Source organism: Rhinolophus hipposideros (genome assembly GCF_964194185.1).
Source record: "Rhinolophus hipposideros genome assembly, chromosome: X".
NCBI lineage: Eukaryota > Metazoa > Chordata > Mammalia > Chiroptera > Rhinolophidae > Rhinolophus > Rhinolophus hipposideros.
The window spans coordinates 92376180-92402418 of record NC_138046.1 but is presented as its reverse complement, the minus strand read 5'-3'; the positions used below and the strand labels follow the sequence as shown (position 1 = coordinate 92402418).

Below are 26239 nucleotides of genomic sequence, written 5' to 3'. Positions count from 1 at the left end.
AGATAGATCATCCAAACAACAAAAAAAAAATAATGAAATAGCAGCCCTAAATGACACATTAGGTGAAATGGACATCATTGACATATATAGAGCACTTCATACTAAAACATCAGACTACTCATTCTTTTCGAGTGTACATGGAACATTCTCAAGGATAGACCATACATTGGGACATAAAATCAGCCTCAGCAAATTTAAGAAGATTGAAATCATACCAAGCATATTCTCTGATCACAAGGCTTTGAAATTGGATATCAACTGCAAAAAGAAAGCAGGAAATAACACAAATACATGGAGATTAAACAACATACTTTTAAAGAACGACTGGGTCAAAGAACAAATTAGAGGAGAGATCAAAAGATACATAGAAACAAATGATAATGAAAACACATCCTACCAAAATTTTGGGGGTGCAGCGACAGCAGTTTTAAGAGGGAAATTTACATGATTACAGGCCTATCTCAAGAAACAAGAAAAATCCCAAATAAATAACCTCATGTTACAACTTAAAGATTGAGAAAAAGAAGAACAAGTGAGACCCAAGGTCAGCAGAAGAAAGAAAATAGGAAAAATCAGAGCAGAGCTAAATGAAATAGAGAACAAAAAAAACAATAGAAAAAATTAATGTGACAAAGAGCTGGTTCTTTGAAAAGATTAACAAAATCGAAAAACCCTTGGCTAGACTCACTAAGATAAAAAGAGAGAAGACTCTAATTAACAAATCAGAAATGAAAAAGGGGAAGTTATCACAGACACCACAGAAATACAAAGGATCATGCAAGAATACTATGAAGGACTATATGCCACAAAATTCAATAACCTAGAAGAAATGCACAAGTTCTTAGAAACATATAGCCTTCCAAGGCTGAACCATGAAGAACTGGATAATCTAAACAGACCAATCAAAGTAACGAAATTGAATCAGTCGTCCAAAACCTTCCCAAAAGCAAAAGTCCGGCACCAGATGGCTTCACTAGTGAGTTCTACGAAACCTTCAAAGAGGATCTAATACCAATCTTGCTCAAACTCTTCCAAAAAATTGAAGAAGAGACAGTACTCCCTAACTCATTTTATGAGCCCAACATTAACCTGACACCAAAACCTGGTAAGGACAACACAAAAAATGAAAACTACAGACCAATATCTCTAATGAGTACTGATGCAAAAATCCTAAAGAAAATTCTAGCATATTGAATACAACAATGCATTAAAAATATTATTCATCCGTAGTCCTGGACCCGGCAGCGGTGGGTTGGCTGCGATCGGCGCGGTGGGGACAGCTAACGTCTCCAGCAGCGGCCGTGGAGGCAGCGGTCGCCCAGCAGCGGGAGGCATGGGGGCGCGGTTTTCCTCCAGGTGCCCAGCTAGCGGCGGCTCGGAGAGCCCTGCCCGGCTGCTGTAGGGAGCACAAGTGGAGCGGACTCATTCGCTCAAGACCCCCGGGTTCCACTCGCTGGGCACCTGGCTGGCTGTGTGGCTCCCGGGCGTGGAAGAGGAACCATACTCCGAAGCGGGGCGAGGAGCATGGGGAGAGCGCCCGCCGCAGGAGGAGGCTCCGGAGGGGTGTGTCGGTGGTTCCCTTGGCTGGGGCTCTGCTTCTGGGTGGCAGGGTCCGCGGCTGCCCGTGAACACCTAAGAGACCCCTAAGAGACTCGTGGAAGGATTACTTGAAGAACAGCGGGGAGACTCGTGGAGGAATTACCTGAAGGTGAGCACTGATTGCGAGCAGGGGAGGAGGCAGGACAGTGAAGTGGAAGCACGCTCTCTCCCCCACGGCCGGCCAGAAACCAGGCGGCCCAGGACGGAGCGCAGACTCGTGGAAGAGCCAAGGCCGGGCGGCAACCACTGCGCGAATCTCAGGAGGGAACGGAGACTCGTGGAAGGTTAGCTTTGGGGTGCGCTAGTTGGGCAAGCAGGGGAGGAGCGAGGAGGGCAAGAGGAAACGCGCCGCCCTCTCCCCAACCCCCACGGTAGAGCCACGGCCCTGTAGCGTGCCCACAGCAGCAGGGGCAGGCAGCACCCAGGGCTCTAGAGTCCCACAGGAGCCCACGGTGCAGCGGAGAGCGCAGGGTCCAGGAAGTGGGCTCTTTCCCTGCGTCCCACAGCTGATCGCTCCCGCCGGGGCGGGCAGCTCGTGGGCCCCAGGGCAGACAAAGGACTCAGACGCCACACCTGGGCCCCTCACCAAGCTTTTCGAATCTTCCCCCCGCCCTTCCAGAGACTTAAACTGACCCCTGAACTGAGGATTAGTGTCAGATTACAGAGGGGCTTCTGTGCTCAGGCGCTGGGAAGGTTGGCAGCCAGCTCTGACCTTCGGAAGAGGCTGGGAGGAGGGGATTTTCGCTGGACGAGGAGAGAGAAGACTCCCACACCCCCAGCCACCACCTTTTCGGGCCTGCGGGAGGAGTGTGACGTGGCTGGCCTGGGAAAGAGAAGACTCCTCCTTCCCCAGCCCCCACCCTCTCTGACTGGCCTGGGGCGGGGGAAGGGCAACTGCAAAAGCACTCCCTGAGTTCAGCAGTAAGCGGCAGACGCAGCTCTCAGCTTTCAGCAGCTTAGAGATCTCCCGACCGCCCCCTCCCACACACCCACGGAAGGAGGGCCCTAAGACTCAGGAGTACTGGGCACAGGGCTGGTGGAGCTACTCTCAGCGTGTGTTTGTGCAGGAAAGGACAGAAACTGCACGGTCTCTCTGAAAACTGTCATCCAGACCCCTCAGCCCCTCGCATTTAAATCTACACTCCCAAATTCACTCTGGGCACCAGGTGACCAGCGCTGCCTGCGCTATAGGCAGGGAACTCTTTGGCACAGCGGAGGACAACCTGGAGATTACTTGGTGGGCTTAAGCCAAGACTGGTGCTGCTTTCTGTTTTGCTTTGCTTGGTGTTTTTTTTTTTTCCCTGCTTGTTGTGATTTGCTTTGTTTGCTTTGTTCTGCCTTTATTTCTTTGATATCTTTGCCTATGTTGAGTGGGGATTGTCGGTCGTATTTTACATGTGAATGTACTTGATTTGTTTTCTTTGTTGTTGTTGTTGTTGTTGTTGTACTTGGTAACTTGATTTGTGCTGAAACTGCCCAGAAGGGCCCAGCTTAAGAGGCACAAGATTCAACATATCCAGGAGCCAACTCTGGACCAAACCAGAGTACTACTGGGTTTGACCAACAAGTCAAACACCCAGAGGGAATCCTCTGAAGGCACAAGAGCCCATAGAGGCCAAACCTCATTTAAGTGGCCAACCCTCACCCAGCAGAACACCCTGCGGTGGGCAGAGCCAAGTTTCACAACTAGACGGCCTAGGAGTTAAACCCACCTACTCACAAGCAAAAAGCAATTAAAATTCTTCTTGAACAGGACAATATACTAAACACACGAACCACCTGTGGAGCACATGCAGAGGAGAAGAACGAAGTAGTCCAAGTCAAATATAAAGGACACATACTACATAAGATACCCCAGCAAGAACTAAGAGCTCTAGGGGATCTTCCTAATACATCAAAGCAAACACAGAGAGTCAGTCAGAATGGGGAGACAAAGAAACATCTCCCAAATAAAAGAACAGAAGAAACCTCCACAACTGGAACCAAATGAAGCAGAGGTAACCAACCTGTCAGAGACAGAATTCAGAACACTGGTGATAAGAATGTTTAAGGAGCTTAGAGAAGACATAAAGAAGGATATAGAAAAAATAAAGAACAACCAGTTAGAACTAAAAAAGGATGTAGAAATCTTAACGAACAACCAGCTAGAACTAAAGAACACAATTACCGAAATTAAGAACTCACTTGAAGGAATGACCAGCAGCTTAGATGAAGCAGAGGATCAAATCAGCGACTTAGAAGACAAGTTAGCAGAGATCACCCAAACTGAACAACAGAAAGAAAAAAGAATAAAAAACACTGAAGATGGGTTAAGAGACCTCTGGGATAACATCAAACGCAACAACATGCGAATCATAGGAATACCAGAAGGCGAAGAGAGGAAGCAAGGGATTGAGAACATATTTGAGGTAATAATGTCCGAAAACTTCCCTAACCTGATGAAGGAAACCAACATACAAGCCCAGGAAGTGCAGAGAGTTCCAACCAGGATAAACCCAAACAGGCCCACACCAAGACACATTATAGTTAAAATGGCAAAGCTTAAAGACAAAGAGAGAATCTTAAAAGCAGCAAGAGAAAGGCAAAAGATTACGTACAAGGGAACTCCCATAAGGCTATCAAATGACTTTTCTACAGAAACATTGAAGGCCAGGAGGGAGTGGCAGGAGATACTCAAAGTGATGGAACACAAAGGCCTACAACCTAGATTGCTTTATCCAGCAAGGCTATCATTTAAAGTTGATGGAGAGATAAAGAGCTTCCCAGAAAAGAACAAAGTGAAAGAATTTATTACAACCAAGCCAGCATTGCAAGAAATACTAAAAGGACTTCTGTAAATAGAAGAAAGATGAAAACAATTTACTACAAATTTAAAAATGGCAATAACTATGTACCTATCAATGATCACTTTAAATGTAAACGGATTAAACGCTCCAATCAAGAGACATAGGGTGGCTGAGTGGATAAGGAAGCAAAACCCTTGTATATGCTGTATACAAGAGACTCATCTCATATCAAAAGACACACACAGGCTGAAAGTGAAAGGTTGGAGTAAGATATTTCATGCAAATGAAAGCGAGACAAAAGCTGGAGTTGCAATACTTATATCTGACAAAATAGACTTTAAAATGAAGAACGTATTAAAAGACAAAGATGGGCACTATATAATAATAAAGGGATCAATCCGACAATAGGACATAACCCTAGTAAACATCTATGCACCTAACATAGGCGCACCTAAATATATAAAACAGGTACTGATGGACATAAAGACAGAGATCAACAGCAACACTATCATAGTAGGGGACTTCAACACACCTCTGACAACAAGGGACAGGTCCTCCAGACAGAAAATCAATATGGAAACCACAGCCTTAAATGATACTTTGGAGCAGTTGGATTTAATTGATATTTTCAGAGCATTTCACCCCAATGCTGCAGAATACATGTTCTTCTCATGTGCACATGGAATATTTTCCAAGATAGATCATATGTTAGGACGCAAACCAAGCCTTGATAAATTTAAGAAAATTGAAATCATGCCAATTGTCTTCTCTGACCACAGTGATATGAAATTAGAAATGAACTACAGGGAAAAAAAACCAGGAAGACACACCAATTCATGGAAGCTGAATAACATGTTACTAAATAATGAATGCGTCAAGCAGCAGATCAAAGAAGAAATCAAAAGATATCTCAAGACAAATGAGAATGAGAACACGACGACCCAAAATCTATGGGATGCTGCGAAAGCAGTCCTAAGAGGGAAGTTCATAGCACTGCAGGCATACCTAAAGAAACAAGAAACATCACTAATTGACAGTTTAACTTCACACTTAATGGATCTGGAAAAAAAACAGCAAAATAAGACCAAAGGGAGCACAAAGAAGGAGATAATAAGGATCAGAGCAGAAATAAATGAAATAGAAACCAGAAAAACAATACAAAAGATCAATGAATCCAAGAGCTGGTTCTTAGAGAAGATAAACAAAATTGACAAACCTTTAGCCAGACTCATTAAAAAAAAGGAGAGAGAGGACCCAAATTAATAAAATCAGAAATGAAAGAGGAGAAGTGACAACAGACACCACAGAAATACAAAAAAAAATTTAAGAAATTACTATGAGCAACTACATGCCAACAAATTTGACAATCTGGAAGAAATGGACAATTTTTTAGAGGCGCACAACCTTCCAAGGCTAACTCAAGAAGAAACAGAAAGCCTGAACAGTCTGATTACCACCAGGGAAATTGAATCAGTAATCAATAATCTCCCAACAAACTAAAGCCCTGGAACAGATGGCTTTACAGGTGAATTTTTCAAAACGTTCAAAAAAGAATTATCACCTATTCTCCTCAAGCTCTTCCAAAAAATCCAGAAGGAAGGAAGACTCCCAAACACTTTTTACGAAGCCACTATCACCCTGTTCCCAAAAGCAGACAAAGACACCACAAAAAAAGAAAACTACAGGCCGATATCTCTAATGAACATAGATGCAAAAATTCTCAACAAAATATTAGCGAACAGAATTCAGCTATACATTAAAAAGATCATACACCAAGATCAAGTGGGATTCATCCCCGGTATGCAGGGGTGGTTCAACATCCGCAAATCAATTAATGTGATACACCACATTAACAAAATGAAAAATAAAAATCACATGATCATATCAATAGATGCAGAAAAAGCATTTGATAAAATACAGCAACCTTTTGTGATAAAAACCCTTAAGAAAGTGGGAATAGAGGGATCATATCTTAACATAATAAAGGCCATATATGACAAACCCACATCTAACATCATACTCAATGGGGAAAAGCTAAAACCATTCCCCCTAAGATCAGGAAAAAGACAAGGTTGCCCACTTTCTCCACTTCTATTCAACATAGTGCTGGAAGTTCTAGCCACAGCAATCACACAAGAGAAAGAAATAAAAGGCATCCAAATTGGTAAGGAGGAAGTAAAATTATCACTATATGCAGATGATATGATACCATATATAGAGAACCCTAAAGACTCCACCAAGAAACTACTAGAACTGATAGATGAATTTAGTAAAGTAGCAGGATATAAAATTAATATTTGGAAATCAGTTGCCTTTGTATATACCAATGATAAAATATCAGAAGGAGAAATTTTAAAAAAATTTCATTTACAATTGCTCCAAAGACTATAAAATATCTGGGAATAAATCTAACCAAAGATGTAAAAGATCTGTATTCAGAAAGTTATATGACACTGAAGAAAGAAATGAAAGAAGACATAAATAGATGGAAACACATATCATGTTCATGGATAGGAAGAATTAATATAGTTAAAATGTCCATACTGCCTAAGGCAATATACATATTCAATGCAATTCCTATCAAACTACCAACGATGCTTTTCACAGAAATAGAACATATAATCCTGAAATTTATATGGGACCATAAAAGACCCCGGATAGCCTCAGCAATCTTGAGAAATAAGAACAAAGTGGGAGGTATAACGATACCTGATTTCAAACTATACTACAAGGCTACAGTAATCAAAACAGCATGGTACTGGCATAAAAATAGACACATAGATCAATGGAACAGAATAGAGAGTCCAGAAGTAAATCCATGCCTATATGCTCATCTAATCTACGACAATGGAAGCCAGAATGTACGATGGGGTAAAGACAGTCTGTTCAATAAGTGGTGTTGGGAAACCTGGACAGACACATGCCAGAAAATGAAGCTGGACCACCTCCTCACACCATACACAAAAATAAATTCAAAATGGCTTAAAGACTTAAATGTAAGATCTGAAACCATAAAATATCTGGAAGACAATATAGGAAGAAACTTCATGGACATTACCCGGAGTAAGATTTTCACTGATATATCCCCTCACGTGAGGGAAGTAAGAGAAAAAATAAACATGTGGGATTACATCAAACTAAAAATTTTTTTCACAGGAAAGGAAACCATCAATAAAACAAAAAGGGATCCTACTGAATGGGAAAAGATATTTGCCAATGATATATCTGATAAGGGATTAATATCACGAATCTATAAAAAACTTACTCAACTCAACTCCAAAAAAACAAACAACCCAATTAAAAAATGGACAGAGGACTTGAGGAGACATTTTTCTAAAAAGGACATACAGAAGGCAAGAAGACATATGAAGGAATGCTCAACCTCACTAACCATCAGAGAAATGCAAATAAAAACCACAATGAGATACCACCTCACTCCAGTCAAAATGGCTATCATCAATAAATCAACAAACAACAAATGCTGGCGCTGATTTGGAGAAAAGGGACTGCTAGTGCACTGTTGGTGGGATTGCAGATTAGTGTAGTCACTATGGAAAACAGTATGGAGGTATCTCAGGAATCTGAAAATAGAACTACCCTATGATCCAGCAATTCCACTCCGAGGTATCTATCCGGAGATATCCAAAACTCTAATTCAAAAAACTTCATGCACTTCTATGTTTATTGGAGCACTATACACAATAAGCAAGACATGGAAAGAACCGTAATGCCCTTCGGTGGATGACTGGATTAAGAAACTGTGGTACATTTATACAGTGGAGTATTATTCAGCCATAAAGAAGAAAGAAATCTTACCATTTGCAACAACATGGATGGACCTAGAGAACATTGTGTTAAGTGAAATAAGTCAGACAGAGAAAGACAAATACAATATGATCTCACTTATATGTGGAATCTAAAGAAAAGAATAACTGAATGAACTAATCAGAAACTGTTTTGGAAACAGAGGAAAAACTGAGGGTTGTTAGATGCGAGGGGTGTGGGGATAAGGGGGAAGGTGAGAGGATTAGAAAACAGTTAGTAACTACAAGATGGCCACAGGGTTCTGAAAATTAATTTGGGGAATGTAATCAATAATGTTGTAAATATTTTGTAGGGTATCCGATGGACACTTGTCTCATTAGGGAGATCACCTCAGGGATGATGTAGATGCCTGATCACTACATTGTATACCTGAAGCTGAAGCTGAACGATAATGAATATCAACTACAAGTTTGTATGTATATGTATGTATGAATATATGTGTGTGTGTGTATGTGTGTGTGTATGTATATACTTACAAGAAGCAGAGTATAGCATTAGGAATAGAGACAGTGGAAATGTAATGGCTCAGTGCGATGTCAGAGGGTTAGTGGATGGGGGAGGAGGGTTCACACAATGTGAGGGATATAAAAGATGAACGTCTAGGTATTACTTTATCTTGTGCACCTGAAACTAATAAAAAAATAATAAATAAATCCTTATTCTCCTTCAACACATAGTTCTAAATTATTCCCCTATATAATTTAATTCTATTGAGATACTTTTTATGCTTCAAAGTTCCATTGATTACCCTAACATACCTTTCTACATTAAGAATATGTATATAAATTAAAACTTTAACTTTTAAAATTACCCATGACATTAAGGCTTAAGTGTTAATTATAATTAGAGATCATCCAGAAAAAATTTGTATTAGTAATACACATTTAATCAAAATGGACTATATTACAAAAATTTGAAAATTATCAAGCCTTATAAGCAATTATTTATTGGAAATACATATCTCAATGAGAAGGATAGAGGTTATTTTTGCCTTTAACAGGTCCTTTGACACTAACATTTGGAATTTTCCCTCTGTTTCTTACCCAGGAGTGTAATACTCATGGAAAAGCTCCATAGCAAGATTCTGATTGAGTGATAAATGTGCCTTTCTTTTGTAAAGTAGAATAAAGGAAAATGTGAAATGAAAAAGAAGTGTGGTAGTTTAGCTTGAGGCCTTGACCCAAGTGCATTTTCATACAGAAAATACAGAAAAGAGTAAATATGAAAGTTTGGGATTTATAAAGATATCCCCTTAAAACCATCCATTCCTGTGTCCCACTTAGTAAGACTTCTTATATCCCTAAGAGTACAAATTCCCCAGTCTGAATGCTACCCTTGTAAGAATACTGAAAGGGTTGGAATTTATCCCATGGCCAAAGAGAACAATTGGAGCTACCAAGCAGAAAAGATTTAGTACATTAGAAATAGAATCTGGGCTATTATTTCCAGGATGTATGAAAGAAAAGAGGAACTGGAGTAGTAGTTGAATTGGTACAGAAATCTTGCAGGAGTCCTTATGTGCAGCTCCATCCCTCTTCCTAGGCAGGTTCTTATTTATCAGATAATGAGACCCATTAAGGGGTAATCATCTCTACAAAGAGCCATTTCCCCTGATATTTCAGTTCTATAAGCATCAAGTAATTCTCATTCCAACAAGTTGAACCTATTCAGACAGAACAGAGCACATTATAGAACCATAGTCCCCGTGATATTACACAGCATGGTGAGTCTAAGCATCTTCTTGTCTCTGAATTTGGACAAGGACAACAAAAGCAAAAATAAACAAATGGGACTACATCATACTGAAAAGCTTTTACACAGCAAAGGAAACAATCTCAAAACAAAAAGGCAACATACTACATGGGAGAAGCTGTTTGCAAATGATATATCTGAAAAGGGGTTAATATCCAAAAAATAGTTAAAAACTCATAAAACTCAATAAAAAAATTCAATCGAAACTTGGGCAGAGGACCGGAATAGACATTTTTCCAAAGAAGATACACAGATGAGCAACAGCACATGAAAAGATGCTCAACGTCACAATCATCAGGAAAATGCAAATCAAAACCACAATTAGATATCACCTCACACCTCTCAGAATGGCTATTATTAAAAAGACAACAAATAGCAAATATAATACTAGTAATGATTTGAAGAAAAGGGAACCCTTGTGTGTTGTTGGTGGGAATGTAAATTGGTACAGCCACTATGGAAAACAGGATGGAAACTCCTGAAAAACTTAACAATAGACTTGCCATACAATCCAGCAATTTTACCTCTGCGTTTTTATCTGAAGAAATAAAAAAATACTAATTTGAAAATATATGTGCACCCCTATGCTCATTGCAGCGTTACTTATAATGGCCAAGATGTGATATATAGCTAGCTAGCTAGCTAGATAGCTAGATAGCTAGATAGATAGATAGATAAACAATGGAATATTGTTCAGCCATATCAAAGAATAAAATCTTGCCATTTGAGACGACACGGCTGGACCTAGATAGAAGATACTATGCTAAGTTAAATAAGTCAGAGAGAGAAAAACAAATACTGTATGATTTTACTTATATGTGGACTCTAAAAACACAAAGCAAATGAACAAACAAAACAAAACAGAAACAGACTCATAGACATAGAGAACAAAATAATGGTTGCCAGGGGGAGGATGGTGGGGGAATTTTCAAAACAGTGAAGGTGATTAAGAAGTACAAACTTCCAGTTGTAAAATACATAATTCAGGGGATGTAATGTACAACATAGGGAATATAGTCAATAATATTGCAATAACTTTGTACAGTGACAGATAATCACTAGGCATAATATAATGACTATTTTGTAAAGTACATAAACATTGAATCACTACGTACACTTGAAACTAATATAATACTGTATGTCAACTATAGTTCAAGAAAAAAAGAAGTTGGGGAAATAACTTCCTGAAAGATAAAAGGAGAGGAAGTAGGATTGGGTAGTGGGCACCTCAGTTGGCAAGTCAGACCTGGCAAAGTCTTGGTCAGCCCATCAGGGAGCTCCAGAGCAAAGATTGCCCATTAGAGGAGCCTCATATTGGATAGAAATGGCTAGGCCCTAGTAAGCACAATCTTGCTCAATCTCTGGCTGGGTGGCTGTGCAGAAAGTGTACAGCCTCTGCTCAAAAGTAGAGGTGGACCCTGAAGGTGCTGCCACTGAATAGGAAGTTTATTTTTGAAGCAATGTCTGAGTGGCATAGATCCATGACTGCCAAAGAGAGACACTGCAGAATAATCAAGAACTTTTCTTAGGTGGCAAATTCCCTTTGAAGTATGGCCTTCCTTTCTTCTGGGTACTGAGTATAAGAATGAGCAAAATGATTACCATGGTTTTTTTGACCCTTTAAATTGTGAAATATAACACACATTAAGAAAATTGCATAAAACATACATGTGTTCCTCAAGAATTTATCACAAAATGAACATGTAACCACCATCAAGATAAATGGAATATTTCCAGCATCCCAAAGGACTTCCATGTACCCCTCACCCCAAATACTAACTCCCTTTCCCCACAAAGGTAACCACTATTTTGATTTTATAATTATGATAATCTAGGTGGCATTTTGATTGTTCAAGGAAATAGGTTAAACCAAGCTTCTGTCCAAACTCAAGAAAATTGAATTTGGGTGGTCATTAATATTGTTAATGATCCCTTCAAATATAGGTCTCTTTTCAATCTTAAGGTTTTACTAATGGATCACAAAGCAGCTGAAAGACAGGAAGTGAAGGTAAAGTAGTAGGACCCTAACCAATTCTGAGCCCATCTGAAGTCAGAACAATACCGTACATGTAAAGTTATAAATTATGTAGACAGAGAGGATGAGAGATGATTAACTAAACTCTGATTCACTACCAGGTTTTCAGAAACACTTTTGGCATAGATCAAGGTAAACTTGCTACATAGACTATTGTCAAGGCCAGCGTTCCCCAAGAGGATGATAGGTTTAGCTCCCCAAAGTACCAGACTTGTCCTCCGGTATTAAGACTATTCTGAAAGTAGTTGGTTCAGGGTCCAGGAACCAGGATTCATCTTCCATGTGTTATTTATTAACCTTTTCTTTAAAATAATATGTTCTTATAAAATTAAATATGCATAGAAGTAACAAGTGAAGTTCCTCTCTCAGGTTAGATTATCCCAAAAGTAGGCCCTGAGATTAGGATTTGGGGACAAGCAGTTTATCTGGAAGGTCAAGGAACACAGTGAGGGAGCACAGAAGAAAGTCAATAAAGGATGTGTTGATGAAAAGGTTCTCACTGGGTGCAGATGGAGCTAATTCCCCTGTGAATCTCTAGTAAAGCATGTAGAAGAGAAATTGGCAAACTCCAGCCTATGAGGCAAATATAGGCCACTAACTATTTGTATAAGCATACTTTAAATGGAATAGAGTCATGCCATTTTTACATGTTTTCTATGAGTTGAATTATTATGACAAATAATATCACCCCCAAAAGACAAAATTATTTACTATCTAGCCCTACAGAGAAAGTTTGCCAGTCTATGGTATAAAACATGCCTCAGAGTTGTCCTACCTGAAGGTGAGGAAGCTGAAGTATTTAACTACACTCTTTCCTCATTGCCTGAGGACTGCCCTGAGGGTGCTAAATCCTCAAACCTGGCTTACTCTGTAGGCAGGTCAGAGGAAGCCCTGCTATAGAGAGTCACGCGTACTTGCAGTAAGAAACTGTACGTATATACAGGAACAATGAGTACTAAGGATATATGAGCAGGACAATAATAACATCTTCTACAATTCCTACCCATATACCCATCAATTTCAATCCCCGTAGGTAACCACTTTAACAGTTTGGTGTGTATCTTTCCAGAAGTTTTTCTGTGTATACAGAATGTGTTATATATATTTTGGTTCACTAGCTTATTTGGGAGTTGATGCCAGGGTAGGCATGAAAGAGCAGGGAGTGAGAGAGAAGGAAGAAAAAAACTCTAATAGAGCTTTATGTTATTGTGCTGGTAAGTGCAGTGGGCAACTGGGGACCTTCCAGGTGCTTTAGAATTGACCCTTTATTGCTGGCTGAAGTGGAAGGTGTTAATTTCTGCTTAGTATGGGGCTGACCTCCAGGAGGACTGAATAAGCTTCTGTGGCTTTGGAGAAAGCTCTGAGGCAAAAATGCTAGAGCCATAAAGCAAGCATTTCAAGTAAGATGTTGACAATACACATGGAAAGTGTCCAACATAGCTGCATGTGGGGACAGAGGCCCAGAGAGCAGTTTCCAGGCTCTCGGCCTCACATAAAAAGGTACTGCCTCGGGTAGTAGATGGCCGTCAGTTGTGGCTAATTGGCCTTCAGCTGTAACCAGTTAGCCAATTAGCCACTGATATATCTGCCGTGGCTGTGCTGGTGAGTCGGGAGTCTACTCGGGTCGGTGGGTTTGCAGGCAGACAAGTGGACAGCAGGTTGTGGGTCTTATGAATCCAGCCTCCAGTGAGACTATAGTGGTATGACTCCCCTACCTATGGCTCCGTGGGTGTTCCTTTTTGGCCTAGCCACATCCTGCATTCTTATGTGGGAACAAGAGAGACCCCGCGGGCTGCCCCGCATGACAAATGGCGCAGTGAGCAGGGTCCCCCGCATGACACTGCGCTTAAAATCGGGGGTAGGCGATGGGATTGTGCCTAGGGAACCAACATCGTTTACTACAAGCCTAAATCATGTTCACATAGTTAATTACTTGTGTGACCCTAATAAATCTAGCTGGATGAGAAATAGTCAACTATAGGAGCAATGAGTCTTAAGATACTCTGAGATAGCAACTTATCCTTTTACCTGCCTTTGCATAGGCATGCCCTTAAATTATCTTAGCCAATCTTTATGATAGACATAACATGATTACCTCCTTTTTTCATTTCTCTTTTAACCATTTAAATTTTAAATGCTATCACCCAGGATGCAAAACATCTAAATTTGTGGTTTTAATGTGAAAGGAAGTAATTACCATATTATCCATTCTTCTGCCTAAAAAAGTAAACAAGTACATCTTTGTCATAGTGACTGTTGGTGAAAAATCTATGTGATTACTTTTCACAATGACAGAGATGAAATGAGTTGTATTCATCTTGGGTGATTTTGCTTTCTCTGAAGATAAATTTCAGGAGGTTTTTGCATCCATTCATTTATCCATCTTGGGCCTTCAAGCTTTATAGAGACCTTGGGTGTCACATTCTTTGCCTAACACTGTGACTTGGGCTTAATAGGTATTCAATAATCATTGCTAAAACTAAGGGTCAATTCTTTCATCAGTACTTCAGAGTATCCAACTGTGACTGGAAAAAATATCATCCTGTGCTTTGTGGGTTTCCCATTTTGGCTTATTCCAGGCAGCTAAGGAACATGCAGGGCTGAAAATGAAATTCTTCCATGCAAAGTGGTTAGTGTTTCAGAAAACAGCACTGCAAAGATGCTGAAAACTTAATTCACATCTCTTGATTTGTGATGTGTGGAACTCAGAAGAAAAACATGCATATATTTATTTTTCCCATCTATCAGTACAGACTAGAGTGAAGTGTGTGTACAAGGCATGATGCAGTAGTGCCTCAGTCCAGTTAACATGCCTTGAACCTCACACAAATGCCCAACAACACAAGAACAGAAGAGCTGGAAACTCAGTAGAGGCTGGGTCTCAGGAGTGTCTTAAATTAGCCTGGGTTCAAAAAAACAACAACAACAAAAACAACCCATTAGACCAGTGTGGAGATCTGATGATGGGGAATCATGGCCAAGATAAACAAGGCAGAACATCAAAGACTATTAGACAGTTCCTCTTGTATGCTAAGAGGGGCCCATTCCTACTCTGGGAATCTGTGAATACCAGCTGTTACTACAGCCCTTTGCAGAAAGATGACTGTGTGGCTAATTTGGAGGGGAGAAGCAGCTTGGTGGAACAGAGTGGTGGATATCAAAGGAGTTGTTATAGTTAGACCAAGTTTAAATAAAGACATTTCAATAAAAGATTAAAAAAGAGAAAGTCCTTGAAGGTGGAAACAACTTATTTTAAATGAGTCAGAGCATTGAAGTCTTGGGCTGTGACAAAAATGAAAATGGTACAATACTTCAGCTCCACGGGAGATTTGGAAATGATTTTTGGCCCAGCTGGCTTTAGATTCATAGAAGCAGATATGGTTTTCTTTGTTTCCCAGGATTAAGTCCTAGAAATGTACACACACACATATATATATGTATATATATATGTGTATATATGTGTATATATATATATATATATATATATATTAGTTTCAGGTGCACAAGACAAAGTAATACTTAGACGTTTATCATTTATATCCCTCACACTGTGGACCCCCCTCCCCCCATCCATTATCTCTCTGACATCACACGGAGCCATCACATTTCCACTGTCTCCACTCCCAATGCTGTACTCCACCACTTGTAAGTATATACATACATATGTATATATATATATATATATATATATATATATATATATATATATAAATTATAGTTGGCATTCATTATTGTTCAGCTTCAGGTGTACATTGCAGTGATCAGGCATCTACATCTTCCCTGAGGTGGTCTCCCAAATGGGAGACGTGTCCATCGAATACCCTACAAAATCTTTACAACAGTAGTGATTACGTTCCCCAAATTAATTTTCAACGCCTCCTGGCCATCTTCTGGTTACCGAATGTTTTCTAATCCCCTCACCTTCCCCCTTATCCCCACCCCCCCAGCCCATCTAACCACCCTCAGTTTTTCCTCTTTGTCTCCAAAACTGTTTCTGATTAGTTCATTCACTTATTCTCTTCTTTAGATTCCGCATATAAGTGAGATCATATGGTACTTCTCTTTCTCTGTCTGACTTATTTCACTTAACGTAATGTTCTCTAGGTCCATCCATGTTGTTGCAAATGGTAAGATTTCTTTCTTCTTTATGGCTGCATAATACTCCATTGTATAAATGTGCCACAGTTTCTTAATCCAGTCATCTACCAATGGGCATTTCAGTTGTTTCCATGTCTTGGCTAGTGTGTATAGTGCTGCAATAAACATAGGAGTGCATAAAGATTTTTGAATTGGAGTTTTGGGTTTCTCCAGATAGATACTTAGAGGTGGAATTTCTGGATCATAGGGTAGTTCCATTTTCAGATTGTTGAGATACCTCCATACTGTTTTCCATAGTGGCTGCACCAATCTACAATCCCACCAACAGTGCACAAGCGTTCCCTTTTCTCCACATCCACACCAGCACTTGTTGTTTGTTGATTTATTGATGATAGCCATTTTGACTGGGGTGAGGTGGTATCTCATTGTGGTTTTCATTTGCATTTCTCTGATGGTTAGAGAGGTTGAGCATTTCTTCACATGTCTGTTTGCCATCTGTATGTCCTTTTTAGAAAAATGTCTCGTCATGTCCTCTGCCCATTTTTTAAGTGGGTTGTTTGTCTTTTTTTGGAGTTGAGTTGAGTGAGTTTTACATAGATTTGTGATATTAACCCCTTATCAGATATATCATTGGCAAATATCTTTTCCCATACAGTAGGATCCCTTTTTGTTTTATTGATGGTTTCCTTTGCTGTGAAAAAACTTTTTCATTTTTTCTCTTACTTCCCTCGCGTGAGGGGATCTATCAGTAAAAACCTTACTCCTGGTAATGTCTGTGAAGTTTCTTCCTATATTTTCCCACGTTTTCATTTTTTCTCTTACTTCCCTCGCGTGAGGGGATATATCAGTAAAAACCTTACTCGAGGTAATGTCTGTAAAGTCTCTTCCTATATTTTCTTTCAGGTATTTTATGGTTTCCGATCTTACATTTAAGTATTTAAGCCATTTTGAATTTATTTTTGTATATGGTGTAAGGAGGTGGTCCAGCTTCATTTTTTGCATGTGTCTGTCCAGGTTTCCCAGCACCATTTATTGAAAAGACTGTCTTTACCCCATCGTACATTCTTACTTCCATTGTCATAGATTAAATGGCCATATAGGCATGGATTTATTTCTGGACTCTCTATTCTGTTCCATTGATCTATGTGTCTGTTTTTATGCCAGTACCATGCTGTTTTGATTACTGTAGCCTTGTAGTATAATTTGAAGTCAGGTATTGTTATACCTCCCACTTTGTTCTCATTTCTCAAGATTGCTGAGGTTATCGGGGTCTTTTATGGTCCCATATAAATTTTAGGATTACCTGTTCTATTTCTGTGAAAAACATCGTTGGTAGTTTGATAGGAATTGCGTTGAATATGTATATTGCCTTAGGCGGTATGGACATTTTAACTATATAATTCTTCCTATCCATGAACATGATATGTGTTTCCATCTATTTATATCTTCTTTCATTTCTTTCTTCAGAGTCTTATAATTTTCTGAGTACAGATCTTTAACTTCTTTGGTTAAATTTATTCCCAGGTATTTTATAGTCTTTGGAGCAATTGTAAATGGGATTGCTTTTTTAAAATTTCTCCTTCTGATGTTTTATTATTGGTATAAACAAACGCAACTGATTTCCGAATACTAATTTTGTATCCTGCTACTTTACTAAATTCATCTATCAGTTCTAATAGTTACTTGGTGGAGTCTTTAGGGTTCTCTCTATGTAGTATCATATCATCTGCATATAATGATAATTTTACTTCCTCCTTACCAATTTGGATGCCTTTTATTTCTTTTTCTTGTCTGATTGCTGTGGCTAGAACTTCCAGCACTATGTTGAACAGAAGTGGAGATAGTGGGCAACCTTGTCTTGTTCCTGATCTTAGGGGTAATGGTTTTAGCTTTTCCCTATTGAGTATGATGTTAGCTGTGTGTTTATCATATATGGCCTCTATTATGTTAAGATATAATCCTTCTATTCCCACTTTCTTAAGTATTTGTGTCATAAATGGTGCTGGATTTTATCAAATGCTTTTTCTGCATCTATTGATATGATCATGTGATTTTTATTTTTCATTTTGTTAAAGTGGTGTATCACATTAATTGATTTGTGGATGTTGAACCACCCCTGCATACCAGGGATGAATCCCACTTGATCATGGTGTATGATCTTTTTAATGTATTGCTGAATTCGGTTCGCTAATATTTTGTTGAGGATTTTTGCATCTATGTTCATTAGAGATATCAGCCTGTAGTTTTCTTTTTTGTGGCGTCTTTGTCTGATTTTGGGATCAGGGTGATCATGGCTTCATAAAACGTGTTTGGGAGTCGTCCCTCCTTCTGGATTTTTTGGAAGAGCTTGAGGAGAATAGGTGATAAATCTTTTTTGAACGTTTTGTAAAATTCACCTGTAAAACCATCTGGTCCAGGGTTTGTTTGTTCGGAGATTCTTGATTACTTATTCAATTTCCCTGGTGGTAATCAGTCTATTCAGGTTTTCTGTTTTTTCTTGAGTTAGCCTTGGAAGGTTGTACACCTCTAGAAAATTGTCCATTTCTTCCAGATTGTCAAATTTGTTGGCATATAGTCGCTCATAGTAATTTCTTAATTTTTTTTGTATTTCTGTGGTATCTGTTGTCACTTCTCCTCTTTCATTTCTGATTTTACTAATTTGGGTCATCTCTCTCTCTCTTTTGTAATGAGTCTGTCTAAAGGTTTGTCAACTTTGTTTATCTTCTCTAAGAACCAACTCTTGGATTCATTGAACTTTTGTATTGTTTTCTGGTTTCTATTTCATTTATTTCTGCTCTGATCTTTATTATCTCCTTCCTTGTGCTCCCTTTGGTCTTATTTTGCTGTTCTTTTTCCAGATCCCTTAAGTGTGAAGATAAACTGTTGATTAGTGATTTTCTTGTTTCTTTTGGTAGGCCTGCAATGCTATGAATTTCCCTCTTTGGACTGCTTTCGCAGCATCCCATAGATTTTGGGTCGTCGTGTTCTCATTCTCATTTGTCTCGAGATATCTTTTGATTTCTTCCTTGATCTCCTGCTTGACCCATTCATTATTTAGTGTTAAGTTATTCAGTCTCCGTGAATTGGTGTGTCTTCCAGATTTTTTCTGTAGTTCATTTCTAATTTCATAGCACTGTGATCAGAGAAGACAACTGGTATGATTTCAATTTTTTAAAAATTTATGAAGACTTGTTTTGTGACCTAACATATGGTCTATCTTGGAAAATGTTCCATGTGTGCTTGAGAAAAACGTGTATTCTGCAGCATTGGGGTGAAATGCTATGAAAATATGAATTAAATCCAAGTGGTCCATTGTATCATTTAAGGCTATTGTTTCCATATTGATTTTCTGTCTGGAAGACCTGTCCCTTGTTGTCAGAGGTGTGTTGAAGTCCCCTACTATGATAGTGTTACTGTTGATCTCTGTCTTTATGTCAGTCACTACCTGTTTTATATATTTAGGCTCTCCTATGTTGGGTGCATAGATGTTTACTACAGTTATGTCCTCCTATCGGATCGATCCCTTTTATGTAATGCACATCTTTGTCTTTAATATGTTCTTCATTTTAAAGTCTATTTTGTCAGATATAAGTATTGCAACTCCAGCTTTTTTCTCATTTCCATTTGCATGAAATATGTTACTCCAACCCCTCACTTTCAGCCTGTGTGTGTCTTTTGATCTGAGGTGAGTCTCTTGTATAAAGCATATACAAGGGTCTTGCTTTCTTATCCACTCTGTCACCCTATGTCTCTTGATTGGAGCATTTAATCCATTTACATTTAAAGTGATTATTGATAGGTACATAGTTATTGCCATTTTTAAATTTGTAGTTAGACTGTTTTCATCTTTCTTCTATTTTCAGAAGTCCTTTTAGTATTTCTTGCAATGCTGGCTTGGTGGTAATAAATTCCTTTAGCTTATTCTTTTCTGGGAAGCTCTTTATCTCTCCATCAACTTGTATTGATAAGTATTATCGATTGCTGTGCACAGACTTATTTTTAGGCCCGATACACAAGACACATCACCACAAGCCGTGATGAAGGGGTTAAAGAGTTTTATTACAAAGTGAAAGTAAGTAAGATAAGACAGAGATTAAGGGAATATATTATCATACCACTAACAAGCAAGGAGGCAATTCCTCATACCACCAGCGCCCGGTCAATTAGAGTCGTAGAAACAGCAATGGCCTTTCATCAGCATGGCAAAATCCCAATCGAGTAAAGATATCAGCACGGGCGGAACATCATGCGCAGAAACAGCACCGGTAAAATATCAACACGGGCAAAACATCATACGCAGAAACAGCACCGGCCCTTCATCAGCACGAGCGAAACACCTTACAGCAGCCCAGGCGGCCGGGGAACAACTGCTGCTGCTCCACCTCCGCTTTCTGGGGTTTTTTAGGACTTTACTAACAACAGCGGCAAGGAGCCAATAAGCATATGTGTTAATAACACAAGGAACTGGTCTCGGATCTGGCTAGGAGCCGGGGGCCAGTCCTTGGTATGAGATTAGATGTATCAGAGCTCAGCCCACCTGTACCAAGGCGAAGGCCAGGCTCCACATCCTCTAAATATTTTCTTGGTCCTTGGGAGGGTAGCCAATCCTTCCAAGGCCAAGCACAGATCCCAGCCACTGTGAGAGTTTACATCCCCAAATGTTCCCAGGCAGACCTTCATATATTCTATTCCTTACACAACTTTAAATGATAGCCTTGCTGGATAAAGCAATGTAGGTTGTAGGACTTTGTGTTCCATCACTTTGAGTATCTCCTGCCACTCCCTCCTGGCCTTCAATGTTTCTGTAGAAAAGTCATTTGATAATCTTATGGGAGTTCCCTTGTATGTAACCCTCTGTCTTTCTCTTGCTGCTTTTAGGATTCTCTCTTTGTAAGGTTTGCCGTTTTAACTATAATGTGTCTTGGTGTGGACCTGTTTGGGTTTATCCTGGTTGGAACTCTCTGCACTTCCTGGGCTTGTATGTTGGTTTCCTTCATTATGTTAAGGAAGTTTTTGGACATTATTACTTCAAATATGTTCTCGATCCCTTGCTCCCTCTCTTCACCTTCTGGTATTCCTATAATGTGCATGTTGTTGCGCTTGATGTTATCCCAGAGGTCTCTTAAACCATCTTCATTGTTTTTTATTCTTTTTTCTTTCTGTTGTTTTGTTTGGGTGATCTCTGCTAACTTGTATTCTAAGTCGCTGACTCGATCCTCTGCTTCATCTAACCTGCTGGTAATTCCTTCAACTGAGTTCTTAATTTCGGTAATTGTGTTCTTTATTTCTAACTGGTTGTTCGTTATGATTTCTACATCCTTCTTTATGTCTTCTCTAAGCTCCTTAAACATTCTTATCACCAGTGTTCTGAACTCTGTCTCTGATAGGTTGGCTACCTCTGCCTCATTTGGCTCCAGTTGTGGAGATTTCTTCTGTTCTTTTATTTGGGACATTTTCTTTGTTTCCCCATTCTGGCTGAATCTCTGTGTTTGCTTCGATGTGTTAGGTAAATCCCCTAGAGTTCTTAATTCTTGCTGGGTTATCTTATGTAGTATGTGTCCTTTATATTTGACTTGCACTACTTCGTTCTTCTCCTCTGCGTGTGCTCCAAAGGTGACTGTTGTGTTGTGTATATTGTCCTGTTAAAGAAGAACTTTAATTGCTTTTTTCTTGTGAGTAGGTGGAGTTACCTCCTAGGCTGACTAGTTGTGAGACTTGTCTCTGCCCTCCGCAGGGTGTTCTGCTGTGTAAGGATTGACCACTTAAATGTGGTTTGGTCTCTACTGGCTCTTTTGCCTGCAGAGAATTCCCTCTGGGTGTGTGACTTGTTGGTCAAACACGGTAGTACTCTGGTTTGGCCTGGAGTTGGCCTCTGGATATGTTGAATCTTGTGCCTCTTAAGATGGGCCCTGGTAGAGCAATTTCAGAACAAAGCAAATCACTAAGCACAACAACAACAACAACAAAGAAAAAATGAAATACATTCCATGAAAAAACACCCGAAAGCCCCCACTCAACACAGGCAAAGGTATCAAAGATATAAAGACAAAACAAAACAGAGCAAAACAAAAAGCAGCGCTAGTCTTGGCTTAAGCCCACCGAGTAATCTCCAGGTTGTTCTCTGCTGTACCAGAGAGTCCCCTTCCTATTGTGCAGGCAGAATCGGTCACCTGGTGCCCAGGGTGACTTTGGGAGTGTAGATTTAAATGTGTGGGGCTGGGGGGTCTGGATGATAGCTTTTACAAAGTCAGTGCAGTTTCTGCCCTTGCCTGCACATATGCACCCTAAGAGTAGCAACACCAGCCCTGTGTCTAGTACTCCTGAGTCTTAGGGCACTTCTTCCGTGTGTGTGGGGGGAGGGGCTGAGCGGGAGATTTCTCAGCTGCTGAAAGCCGGGAGCTGTGTCTGCAGCTTACTGCTGATCTCTGTGAGTGCCTCCGCAGTTGCAGTTGCCCCACCCTAGGCAGGCGAGAAAGTGTGGGAGCTGGGGATGGAGGGGTCTTCTCTCTCCCATCCCAGCCACGTCACACTCTTCCCACAGGCCAGAAAAGGTGGTGGCTGGGTTGTGGAGGAGTCTCTTCTCTCCTAGCCCAGCCAAAATCACACTCTTCCCAGCCTCTTCCTTGGGTCATAGCTGCCTATCAGTCTTCCCAGAGCCTGAGCACTACGGCCCCTCTGTAATCTGACAATACTCCTTAGTTCAGGGGCCAGTTTAAGTCTCTGGAAGGGCGGGGGTAAGATTGGAGGAGTGAGGGGAGTGGCCCAGGTATGGAGCCTCTGTTCTTTGTCCACCCTGGGGCCCACCAAGCTGCCCCCCTGGTGGGAGCGATCAGCTGTGGGTTGCAGGAAAAGAGCCCACCTCCTGGTTTTGTATTTTCTGTTCCCCCCTGCGGACCCCTGTGTCTTTGGAGCTGCAGGTTACCGCCGCCACCGCAGCTGCTGCAGCCACCGCCACAGCCGCCGTCTGCTGCAATTCCACCGCTGGACTGCGGGTTTCCACTCCGCTCCCTTCCTTCTTCCCCTGCTCGCCCAATTTGCACACCTTCAAGTAATCCTTCCACGAGTCTCTTAGGAGTCTATTAGCTGTTCTGCGTGATGAGCAAAGAGTTATTTGATGGGTTATATGTCCTGTTTGTAATAAGATCCTGAGGAGAACTCAGAAAGTGCGCCCAGCTGCCGCCATTCCTATGACGTCGCAGGAAATGAACTATTATTCACCACCTTCACTGTTGAAACTTGGGCTTGTTCTTAGCATAGAAAAAATTTAAACTACAATTAAGAGGCATTTGTAACATTGATTTACACTGGAATCCTTTCAGCATTGATATGTCTTCTCCCTAATGTCAGCAAGGTTGTCATGGAAACAAAGAATCAGTAGATTAGAGCATCTAATTCTCTCTTCAAATACTAATCATAAAAAAAAGTGAAAATCTGAGACAAGAATAATCATTTGGGGAGGGGTGAATTCTGGCACCTCAGGAAGTATGAGGATCTCTGTAGGGAAGAGAGGCAGGGGGAGAGAGGGTAATGAGAACACTTGAAAAAAGAAATCAATACTTGGCTAATAAAAGTATTAAGACATCATATTATTACACCTGACCTCTTTAATACAAACCAAAAGAATATCTGTTACCTCTCAACCCGATAATTAAAAATAAGAAAAGAGTGAAGTAGAATTACAGCAGAAACAATCAGGAGGGGAGTTGTATTGTGGTCTCAATTAGTGGCAAAGGTGACCTAAGAGAGGTTCAGAAGAGAAGAAATGCATAATGACTCTTTTAAAAATAATTCAAGCATATTATTTTAAATGAACCATTAGAAATAAAAAAAAATGAATAGCATAAGTGAAAACTGAATTGCATGATAGAGTTCAGACACAAATTACCATTTGTTTATTTTTCAGTCTCTTTTATAGGAAGGTCAGAGAACTCAATACTGTATTAAAATGCAATTTTTCTGCCTGTGAGCCTAGTGTTGCAGCTGATGTAATAATCTTGGAAAAGACAGATCAGCCTAGCTATGGGCTTCAGCACAATCAATGTTTGTTGCACAAAAGTCTCCAGCCTTCCTGAAGATTCTCTGACCATTTTCTGTGCCTTTCTTTGTGGGAAAAAAAATCTACTTAAGGAAAATACCAATCCCCTGGAAGAATGAGACTGACCAAGAACTATTTACTTTGCTATCAATTCTGCAGATCATATTTTAAATCTACAGCTTTGTCTGTATTCGGGTGTATGGAAGACAGGGTAAAAGAAGAGGACAAGGGAGCAAATGCTATTTTCTTCTTATTTAAGAATACATATAGTTAGTGGGTAGATTGACATTTTAATAGTTGGTTTTAAGTGGTTGCTTTTTTGGATTAAACAAGTGCCTTTAACTGCCACCTGACTTTTGAATGGGAGAGGGTGTGGGTTGTAGTTTATTTTCAGCCCTGCTTATTTATATCTAGGTAATAGAAAGGTGAATTATAGCTAGCTGTTAAAAATATACAAAAAATTTAATCAATATAACTCATCACAATGAAGAAAGGGATAGTATATATAAGAGTGATAAACTTACAACTAAAATGTTTTTAAATTCAAGGGTATATGAAAGTCTCAATCAAAACTTACTCCGTAGAAAACACAACTAGGCAAGGATTCAGAAAACTTTTTTTAGGGGGGGGGTCTCTTCCTTTATATGAGTTTTTTTATTGTCAAAATAATTCCCTGTAATAAAACTACTTTATAACTCAGTGGACTAAAATAACAACCACTTATTTTCACTTACACATATGTAATTGTGGCTGTGTTTGGTTGGGTAGCTCTACTTCAATCTGAGGCTCCAGCCTGGCTTGTTTCTTTGCTGCAGGGACACAAGTCTTATCTATATGTGATCCTACTGTGTCAGTCAGCTGAAGAGACAGCACCTAGCCAGGACAATGGCAGAGGCACCAGAAGATAAACTCAATTGTAGAAGTACATTTCACATTTCTGCTTGCATCAAGTTTCTATCATATCATTGGCTAAAGCAAGTCACATGGCAAAGCAAAAAAATGAGGGGTAACACAATGCACTCATTCCACTCTGAGGCCAAAGCAAATCTCATGGACAATCCCAAAGTCAATGTTTCAAAGAAACATATTTTCCCCATAGGTATGAGAGAAAAGGAGTAAATATGTATGAACAATAATCTGCTACAGTTATAACTAGCTATATGATTTTGAGCATATCATTCAATATCTCTTACCTAAATTTTTTTCAACATAAGTGAAGAAAATAGAGACACAATATGATATCGTGGGAAGCATGAGTTTTGGATTTGTACAGACCTTATTAAAATCTCAGGGATTGTCAAGCATTAGCTATGGCTCTTGAGCATATCACTAAATCTGATTCTCAGATTCTTTCTTGCATTTCTTTCCAGGGGAAATATTGTTATCTGTTGTAGCAAACAACCCCAACACTCAGTGACTTAATACAATAAAAGTTTATTTCTCATTTCTGATATGATCTGATGCAGTTACGGAACCTATCCTGGGCAACTTGCCTCTAAACCAATGGTTAACAAACTATAATCCATAGGCCAAATCTGACCAGCTTGTTTTTATAAATAAAGTTTTATTGGAACACAGCCACACCCACTCATTTATGTATTATCTATGACTACAATAGCAGAGTTGAGTTTTTGTAACAGAGATACCAAAAGTATTTACCGTCTGGCCTTTTATAGAAAATGTTTGTCAACACTTCATCAAATCAATAAAACAGGGATTGAGGCTCCTTCAATCATGGTCCACCATGATGGATTCTTTCACTTCTAGTCACTCAGACAGAGAAAAGAGAGAACATGGGTAGGCCTACTGTCTACTTCACTACCTTCAACCAGAAGTGAAACATACCACTTCTCACAGTCCATTGGACAGAACCAGTCACATGACCACCAAGCTGCAAAGCAGGCTGGGAAACATAGAGGACATTTTAAAACTTTCTATTAAATGAAATAAAATTAAAATGGAGAATTTCAAGCAAAATAACCCATGTTACATTGATAACAGAAATATTTAGAGCCTTCAACACTAAAATTGATAAAAGTAAAAACATGAAAATAAACATTCAACTCAAAAAGGAAAAAATCAATAAAGCAGAAAAAGAAAATACTAAAT

General features: G+C 39.7%; 1 pseudogene across 1 annotated transcript in view; it reads right to left on the bottom strand.

Moving 5' to 3' along the window:
* The window catches only part of LOC308495090 (nucleosome assembly protein 1-like 1), a 179665-nt pseudogene that overhangs the window by 39410 nt on the left and 114016 nt on the right, over window positions 1-26239 (bottom strand). The window contains exon 2 of the transcript in view: window positions 1286-1632. The product of the transcript in view is annotated as a nucleosome assembly protein 1-like 1 (transcript). The remainder of the gene's footprint in view (window positions 1-1285; window positions 1633-26239) is intronic.